Consider the following 7,749-nt stretch of genomic DNA (forward strand, 5'->3'; position numbering starts at 1 on the left):
GTGACTTCACGTGATTTGACGTGACGTGGCGTGAGTTGACGTGACGAGATGTGACTTGACGTGACGTGACTTGGCGTGACTTTGTGTGATTTGAAGTGACCTCACGTGATTTGACGTGACATCACGTGATCTGACGCGACGTGACGTGACTTGAAATCAGGCGAGGCGAGACGGGGCGTGGCGAGGCGAGACGAGGCGAGTCTAGGCTAGGGTATGTTAGGTTGGGTTAGGTTAGGTTAGGCTATGATAGGTTAGGTTAGGTTAAGTTAGGTTAGGTTTGCGCCGTTCAGTTGTGCGCATCAATCAGTAACTGAGGGGTACCATTCCCTGCTGTTAAGATAGGTGAGGTGAGGTGAGTTGAGGTGAGGTGAGGAGACGTGACGTGACTTTGCGTGATTTGGCGTGAATTGATGTTACTTGACTTGACTTGGCGTGACTGGAAGTGAGGCGAAGCGAGACGGAGCGAGGAGAGGCGAGGCGAGGCGAGGCTAGGCTAGGCTAGGGTAGGGTAGGGTAGGGTAGGTTAGGTTAGGTCATGTCAGGTCAGTTTAGGTTAAGTTAGGTTGGATTAGGTTAGGTTAGGTTGGGTTAAGTTAGGTTTGCGCAGTAGATTTGTGCGCATCAATCAGTAACTGAGGGGTACCAATCGCTGCTGTTAAGATAGGTGAGGTGAGGTGAGTTGAGGTGACTTGACGGGACTTGGCGTAACTTGACGTGAGTTGACGTGACTTGACGTGACTTGACGTGAGGCGAGGCGAGACGTGGCAACGCGAGGCGAGGGTAGGTTAGGTTAGGTTAGGTTACATTAGGTTACGTTAGGTTAGGTTCGGTTCGGTTAGGTTTGCGCAATAGACTTGTGCGCATCAATCAGTAACTGAGGGGTACCAATCCCTGCTGTTGAGTTAGGTGAGGTGAAGTAAGGTGAGGTGACGTGACGTTTCGTGACTATGTGACGTGGCGTGACTCGGCGTGACTTGGCGTGACCTGATGTGACTTGGCGTGACATGACGTGACTTGGCGTGACATGACGTGACTTGGCGTGACTTCACGTGACGTGGCGTGAGTTGACGTGACGAGATGTGACTTGGCGTGACTTGACGTGACATGACGTGACTTTGCGTGATTTGACGTGACCTCACGTTATTTGACGCGACGTGACGTGACTTCACGTGATTTGACGTGACTTGACGTCAGGCGAGGCGAGACGGGGCTTGGCGAGGCGAGACGGGGCGACGCGAGGCGAGGGTAGGTTAGGTTACGTTAGGTTGGGTTAGGTTTGCGCAGTAGACTTGTGCGCATCAATCAGTAACTGAGGGGTAGCATTCCCTGCTCTTAAGTTAGGTCAGGTGAGGTGAGATGACGTGACGTGTCTTGACGTGATTTGACGTCATTTGACGTGACTTGGCGTGACTTGACGTGACTTTACGTGAGGTTAGGCGGGACGGGGCGAGGCGAAGCGAGGATAGGGTAGGGTAGGCTAGGTTGGCTTAGGTTAGGTTAGGCTATGTTAGGTTAGGTTAAGCTAGGTTAGGTTTGCACAGTTCAGTTGTGCGCATCAATCAGTAACTGAGGGGTACCATTCCCTGCTGTTAAGATAGATTAGGTGATGTGAGGTGATTTGAAGTAAGGTGAGGTGACGTGACGTGACTTGGCGTGATTTGGCGTGACTTGGCGTGACTGGAAGTGAGGCGAAGCGAGACGGAGCAAGGCAAGGTTAGGCTAGGGTAGGGTAGGTTAGGTTATGTTAGGTCAGGGTAGGTCAGGTTAGGTTAGGTTAGGTTAAGTTAGGTTGGGTTAGGTAAGGTTAGGTTAGGCTGGGTTGGGTTAGGTTACGTTTGCGCAGTAGATTTGTGCGCATGAATCAGTAACTGAGGATTGCTATTCCCTGCTAAATTAGGTGAGGTGTGGTGAGGTGAAGTGACGTGATGTGACTTGGCGTGATTTGGCGTGACTTGGCGTGACTTGACGTAACATCACGTGAGGCGAGACGAGGCGATGCTAGGCTAGGCTAGGCTAGGCTAGGCTAGGTTAAGTTAGATTAGGTTATGTTAGGTTTGGTTAGGTTAGATTAGGCTAGGCTAGGTCAGGTTAGGTTAAGTTTGCGAGGTAGACACGTGCGCATCAATCAGTAACTGAGGGGTACCATTCCCTGCTGTTAAGATAGATGAGGTGATGTGAGGTGATTTGAAGTAAGGTGAGGTGACGTGACGTGACTTGGCGTGACTTGGCGTGACTGGAAGTGAGGCGAAGCCAGACGGAGTGAGGCAAGGTTAGGCTAGGGTAGGGTAGGTTAGGTTATGTTAGGTCAGGGTAGGTCAGGTTAGGTTAAGTTAGGTTGGGTTAGGTTAGGTTAGGTTAGGCTGGGTTGGGTTAGGTTACGTTTGCGCAGTAGATTTGTGCGCATGAATCAGTAACTAAGGATTGCTATTCCCTGCTAAATTAGGTGAGGTGTGGTGAGGTGAAGTGACGTGATGTGACTTGGCGTGATTTGGCGTGACTTGGCGTGACTTGACGTAACATCACGTGAGGCGAGACGAGGCGATGCTAGGCTAGGCTAGGCTAGGCTAGGCTAGGTTAAGTTAGATTAGGTTATGTTAGGTTTGGTTAGGTTAGATTAGGCTAGGCTAGGTCAGGTTAGGTTAAGTTTGCGAGGTAGACACGTGCGCATCAATCAGTAACTGAGGGGTACCATTCCCTGCTGTTAAGATAGATGAGGTGATGTGAGGTGATTTGAAGTAAGGTGAGGTGACGTGACGTGACTTGGCGTGACTTGGCGTGACTGGAAGTGAGGCGAAGCCAGACGGAGTGAGGCAAGGTTAGGCTAGGGTAGGGTAGGTTAGGTTATGTTAGGTCAGGGTAGGTCAGGTTAGGTTAAGTTAGGTTGGGTTAGGTTAGGTTAGGTTAGGCTGGGTTGGGTTAGGTTACGTTTGCGCAGTAGATTTGTGCGCATGAATCAGTAACTAAGGATTGCTATTCCCTGCTAAATTAGGTGAGGTGTGGTGAGGTGAAGTGACGTGATGTGACTTGGCGTGATTTGGCGTGACTTGGCGTGACTTGACGTAACATCACGTGAGGCGAGACGAGGCGATGCTAGGCTAGGCTAGGCTAGGCTAGGCTAGGTTAAGTTAGATTAGGTTATGTTAGGTTTGGTTAGGTTAGATTAGGCTAGGCTAGGTCAGGTTAGGTTAAGTTTGCGAGGTAGACACGTGCGCATCAATCAGTAACTGAGGGGTACCATTCCCTGCTGTTAAGATAGATGAGGTGATGTGAGGTGATTTGAAGTAAGGTGAGGTGACGTGACGTGACTTGGCGTGACTTGGCGTGACTGGAAGTGAGGCGAAGCCAGACGGAGTGAGGCAAGGTTAGGCTAGGGTAGGGTAGGTTAGGTTATGTTAGGTCAGGGTAGGTCAGGTTAGGTTAAGTTAGGTTGGGTTAGGTTAGGTTAGGTTAGGCTGGGTTGGGTTAGGTTACGTTTGCGCAGTAGATTTGTGCGCATGAATCAGTAACTAAGGATTGCCATTCCCTGCTAAATTAGGTGAGGTGTGGTGAGGTGAAGTGACGTGATGTGACTTGGCGTGATTTGGCGTGACTTGGCGTGACTTGACGTAACATCACGTGAGGCGAGACGAGGCGATGCTAGGCTAGGCTAGGCTAGGCTAGGCTAGGTTAAGTTAGATTAGGTTATGTTAGGTTTGGTTAGGTTAGATTAGGCTAGGCTAGGTCAGGTTAGGTTAAGTTTGCGAGGTAGACACGTGCGCATCAATCAGTAACTGAGGGGTACCATTCCCTGCTGTTAAGATAGATGAGGTGATGTGAGGTGATTTGAAGTAAGGTGAGGTGACGTGACGTGACTTGGCGTGACTTGGCGTGACTGGAAGTGAGGCGAAGCCAGACGGAGTGAGGCAAGGTTAGGCTAGGGTAGGGTAGGTTAGGTTATGTTAGGTCAGGGTAGGTCAGGTTAGGTTAAGTTAGGTTGGGTTAGGTTAGGTTAGGTTAGGCTGGGTTGGGTTAGGTTACGTTTGCGCAGTAGATTTGTGCGCATGAATCAGTAACTAAGGATTGCCATTCCCTGCTAAATTAGGTGAGGTGTGGTGAGGTGAAGTGACGTGATGTGACTTGGCGTGATTTGGCGTGACTTGGCGTGACTTGACGTAACATCACGTGAGGCGAGACGAGGCGATGCTAGGCTAGGCTAGGCTAGGCTAGGCTAGGTTAAGTTAGATTAGGTTATGTTAGGTTTGGTTAGGTTAGATTAGGCTAGGCTAGGTCAGGTTAGGTTAAGTTTGCGAGGTAGACACGTGCGCATCAATCAGTAACTGAGGGGTACCATTCCCTGCTGTTAAGATAGATGAGGTGATGTGAGGTGATTTGAAGTAAGGTGAGGTGACGTGACGTGACTTGGCGTGACTTGGCGTGACTGGAAGTGAGGCGAAGCCAGACGGAGTGAGGCAAGGTTAGGCTAGGGTAGGGTAGGTTAGGTTATGTTAGGTCAGGGTAGGTCAGGTTAGGTTAAGTTAGGTTGGGTTAGGTTAGGTTAGGTTAGGCTGGGTTGGGTTAGGTTACGTTTGCGCAGTAGATTTGTGCGCATGAATCAGTAACTAAGGATTGCCATTCCCTGCTAAATTAGGTGAGGTGTGGTGAGGTGAAGTGACGTGATGTGACTTGGCGTGATTTGGCGTGACTTGGCGTGACTTGACGTAACATCACGTGAGGCGAGACGAGGCGATGCTAGGCTAGGCTAGGCTAGGTTAAGTTAGATTAGGTTATGTTAGGTTGGGTTAGGTTAGATTAGGCTAGGCTAAGTCAGGTTAGGTTAAGTTTGTGCGGTAGACACGTGTGCATCAGTCAGTAACTGAGGGGTACCATTGCCTGCTGTTAAGATACTTGCCCCATCGCTTTATCATTGCGTCGAAACCCGCAGCATGGAAGTCTTTCTACTTCCGCAGTTTCGTTACAACCTCTTCACGTCATCAACGAAATGTCTGCTACCCAGTTGTGAATCGATTTACGCGACAAACACTTCCCACCGTAAAGAGGAAACATTTCTTTATAATTTTTCTTTGAGTTGAGTCTTCTTTCCCACTAAAAATGCACTACAGAACAGTGCACTTCGGTAGTATACCCTCAGGCGCGGTCGCCATTTTAGCTTTTGAAACTAACCTCTGAAGATGCGAATTCGCGTCTCTACCTAGACCGTCATGAAGCTAGACTGTGCTGCTACCTAGTGACACACACACATAACCTGTTACGTCCATTACAGCTGTTTTACTTCCATTTCTGACCCTTTCACTGACTCTTTCGTAGTTTGCGCTTCACTTGTCGCAGTAAATGCTGAATATGTGACACGATATTCCCCTCATTACGTAACTCGTAATGCTTTCAATCACACATTGACATCACTGGGACTCGGCAGCATATAAAAGCCGTTTCATGTACAAGACAACAAGATTAGAGAGACAACAAGAAGATTAGATTTCGAGCGATGGAGCAGGTACCACACCGTGTAAAGCTGTTTACCAAGTAAAAATAACATCTGTTAATTATGGACATGTAAGCGAAATCATAAAAAATAGATTTCACTATCAACACAACACAGGCTTATTTTGTATCGAGTTGCCCACACCGCCATTGGGCCAGGTTTCAATTTGGTCATGTTAAGAAATGTATTTTCTTTCGGAGACAACCACTTTAATGCTACACACGAGACACCTTAAGGACTCTGACGTTTCGGAGGAACATACTGCCTCCACTTTCATAGTCCATCAGCGAGAGAATCATGAAACCATCGTGGGGCAGGTAGCAAACAGCTCTGCTACATGTTACTTCGAAACGTCAGTTGACTGTCAACGGATTACACTGCGTTATATCCCAGTAAATATAAACACATTTAACCAGGCCGCGCCATAGCTCAAGCGGTTAGTCGCTGGCTTCCCACCGCGGCGGCCCGGGTTCGATCCTGGGGTCTGGTCAAGTGGGATTTGTGGTGGACAAAGTGGCGCTGTGGCAGGTTTTCTCCCAGTACTTCGGTTTCCCCTGCCAATCTTCATTCCACCAAATTCTCCATTATCATAATCACCCGGAGCAGGTACAATAGGTCAATCAGTGGCCGCCGTGCGGAGTGGACCCACTTGGTTTCCAGCCCCCCACGAAGCGAATTAAAAAAAAATTCTAATCACCGCTGTGAGAACCTCATATCCTATCTGTAGACATCTGAGTACTGTGAGAACTAATTCTTTGTATGTTTTCAACAACTGACAATACCCATATGCTCATATGTTACTAGCAGAGTACTCGTATACCAAAAGAAGGTTTCCTTAATACAAACTGCACGGGAAAGGTTACACCTCAAGCGAATATAAAAGTAACGCAAAGCAAAGAACAAAAGAAGTTAAATCAGTATATTGCAACATAAAAGACCGATAACATAATCTGTAGGATCAGATTGAAGAGAGAGAGGGAACGGAGCCACTTGAACTAAGTAAATAGCATTGAACTCTAAGGAAAGAGCGTTCTAGCATGGCAGAAATGCGTCCAATTCAAACAGAACTCGGGAAAATCATTGCTTGAGAAAATGTTAAAGAAAAAGTGTATTTATATTTTTTCATACTGATTCTTATAATAAGGTAAGGTCGACTTACGACCAAAAAAGAAATGAAAAATAAAAGATGATTAAAATGTAAAAGTTTTTAAAAATAAATTATAAAGATGATAAAAATATTAAAAAATACAGTTAATAAATATATGGCCGACATACGACCTGTCAGAACGGAAGTCGGTCGTAAGTCGACTAATAAGTGTATTAAAATGTATATATATATACACGCACTGTCTTTCGAAAGACGGAGTACACTACCGAACTCTAACGTTCTTAATTTCAAAATCTGCGGGTGGTCACATGCACATTTTTGTCTTCTAGTGGATCCAGAACCTGCTGCAGGACACTGATTCTCAGTTTGTCAACAACAGTACAGTCCAACCATATTTAAACCGAAGCTCCTCGTTTTCCAGGAAATCGACTACTACAGTTGTATACATTTTAGTGTTACATTAACCCGTAGTGGAAGTCCTTGTTTTCGGAGCTTCGCACCTTACCAAGCCTACCGTCAAGCCCCACCGGCTGAGAAAGGCAGTTGCCATATTTCAAGAGTATTAGGGTAAATGAAACAACACGGAGACGTGAAAAGAAAAAGGTGAAGCTATCCCCCCCACGTTGACAAATGTCCGCCCTAAGGTGATCAGTTCTATCGTTTTCGAGCCCTAAACAAAAACATTATCCGATCTACAAGTATATTATTTTAATTGGTACTTGCACAAGGCTAAATCTTACTGATTCCCGCCCCCAGGTGACTGGTTCCATCGCTTTGAAGCCCTAAACAAGAACATAAACCGTTCTACAAGGCCATTATTTTAACAGGAACCTGCACAAGGCTAGAAATTACTGATTCCCGCCCTCAGGTGACTGGTTCCATCGCTTTGAAGCCCTAAACAAGAACATAAACCGTTCTACAAGGACATTATTTTAACAGGAACTTGCACAAGGCTAGAAATTACTGATTCCCGCCCTCAGGTGACTGGTTCCATCGCTTTGAAGCCCTAAACAAGAGCATAAACCGTTCTACAATGACATTATTTTAACAGGAACTTGCACAAGGCTATATAAATGACTGATTTCCGCCAACCCCCCCCCCCCGCATGGCTGTATTCATCGATTTAGAGCTTTAAACAAAAGCATTAACCTTTCAATAAAGT

The sequence above is a fragment of the Cryptotermes secundus genome, unplaced genomic scaffold (genome assembly GCF_002891405.2).
Source record: "Cryptotermes secundus unplaced genomic scaffold, Csec_1.0 scaffold380, whole genome shotgun sequence".
Classification (NCBI taxonomy): Eukaryota; Metazoa; Arthropoda; class Insecta; order Blattodea; family Kalotermitidae; genus Cryptotermes; species Cryptotermes secundus.